This window comes from Sceloporus undulatus, chromosome 2 (genome assembly GCF_019175285.1).
Source record: "Sceloporus undulatus isolate JIND9_A2432 ecotype Alabama chromosome 2, SceUnd_v1.1, whole genome shotgun sequence".
In the NCBI taxonomy this organism is placed as follows: domain Eukaryota; kingdom Metazoa; phylum Chordata; class Lepidosauria; order Squamata; family Phrynosomatidae; genus Sceloporus; species Sceloporus undulatus.
Window position 1 is genome coordinate 3,934,404 of NC_056523.1, and position 2,219 is coordinate 3,936,622.

General features: G+C 34.1%; 1 protein-coding gene across 4 annotated transcripts in view; it reads left to right on the forward strand.

The window, feature by feature from the left end:
* Nucleotides 1-2,219, forward strand: part of LOC121922974 (zinc finger protein OZF-like) — a 109,687-nt gene that overhangs the window by 93,062 nt on the left and 14,406 nt on the right. The window lies entirely within an intron of this gene.

Here is a 2,219-nt window from a genome sequence, read left to right on the forward strand (position 1 = left end):
GAAAATAAATAAAGACAAAACAGCAATAATAACTAAAAATATGACTTCATCTGAAACAAAAGAGTTGGAATCAATCACAGGATTTAATTTAAGTAAAAAAGCTAAATATTTAGGAATCTGGGTTTCAAATAAAAATTCTGATCTATTTATGACAAACTGTGGCAAAGTGTTAAAAAAGACTTGGAAATTGGAAAAATTTGAATCTTTCGCTTATGGGAAGAATTGCTGTGATAAAAATGAACATACTACCGAAATTTCTTTTTTTATTTCAATCAATCCCAATTATTAAAAACAAAATGCCATTTAAAGAATGGCAAAAGGGAATCTCGAAATTCCTTTGGAAGGGGAGAAAAGCGAGGATAAAAATGAAATATCTCTAGGATACAAAAGGGGGGGGGGGGCTTGCCATGCCAAACCTCAGATTATATTTTGAAGCAACTTGTTTATCATGGATAAAAGATTGGATCTCTTTAAAAGATGAAGATTTGTTGAATTTTTTAGGGTTTGGAAAAAATATAAAAAACGAATATGTACTAAAATCCCCCTTTGGGCATCTATCCATGAGGCTTTCTTTAAGTATAACCCCCCAAAAAGAGACAAATTGGATCTCATATAAGGAATTAATTCAGACAGATAGAACTGGTTACGGTATAAAGACATGAGAGAATCTCCTTGACCAAGGATATGATATTTCATGAGTTTTTTATAGGCAATTAAGAGAACGCTTCTTATGGACAAAAAACAATATGATATTGACAAAGCAGATCCAGATTTAGAACAGGAATTAATGTCGAATAGAGATACTTTATTAGCAAGGCTCTATCAGTGTATTCTTAAATACTACATGGAAGAGGAAGTTGTTAAAGAAAATATGATTAGATGGTCCCAAAACTTTGGTTTTACTATTGAGTTAGATCAGTGGGAATATACTTGGAAAAAGAGATTGAAATATACTAAAAGCCAAAACATCAAAGAAAATTATTATAAGATTTTTTTCCGTTGGTATTTAACACCTGAATAAATTAGCAAAATGTATAATAATTGTAGTAATTTATGTTGGAAATATGAGAAGGAGCAAGGTTCAGTTTATCATATGTGGTGAACTTGTGGAAAAGCAACACAATGTTGGAAGTTGAGGTTTTTTTTTAATTAAGAAAATTGTTACCATAACAATTCTCACCTGAAGTTTTTTTTTCTTAATATAATTGAACAAGATATGGAAAAAAAGTATGGTAAAATATTATTTTATATGTTGTCAGCTGCAAGAATAGTGTATGCTCAAAAATAGAAAACAAAGGAAATACCCTCAAAGGAGGATTGGATGGAAATGATGGAAATGGACAAACTCTCAAGAGGAATCAGAAATAAACCGTCAAACTCATATAAAGAAGACTGGAATAACATAACTGAGTATCTCTAGAAATGTTGCAGGGGAAATGCTGTCTTGGGAACAGAACTAGCTTAAGTTGAACTCTTCAGTTTGGTTTATAGTATTGTTGAAAAATAGAATGGTGTCTAAATAAAAAATCCACTCATTCTTACCTTAATTTAGTCAGTGCAGTCAGTGTTCTAAAAGTTTCTTCCTGATGTTTCGCCAGCATCTGTGGCTGGCATCCTCACAAAAAAACTATGGATGCCGGCCATGAAAGCCTTCGACTTCACCTTAATGCTGTTTAAATGATGCATGCATCCTAAGAGCAAGGAAGCCACGCCAAAGCCACGATCCAGTCCTAAGGACTGGAGCTCAGCTTTGATGCAGCTTCTGAACTCTTAGGATGCATGCATCATTTAAACAGCATACCTCCAAAGTGGCCTGAAGCAGCTTTATTTTGGCCTGTCTGTATGGGGCCATATTTAATGAAAATAATTCTGAGTTCAATGGAAATTTTATATTCATAATTTCTAAAATAACCTTCTAAATAGATATCCAAAACGTTTTTTGCTTTAGGGCGCAACCACCACATGATCTCTCCACATTGTAAACATGTCAATCACTTCCTCCTAACCACAGGTCACACAAGTATATATACCCCACACAATTCCATGCCACCAGCCTCTGAAGATGCCAGCCACAGATGCAAGCAAAACGTCAGGAATAAATTCTTTCAGAACATGGCCACATAGCCTGGAAAACCCATAGAAAATCATATTTGGGTCCTATTTTTATTCCCTTTTGGAAAATGAGGACAACATTTGCCTTCCTCCAGTCTACGGGGATT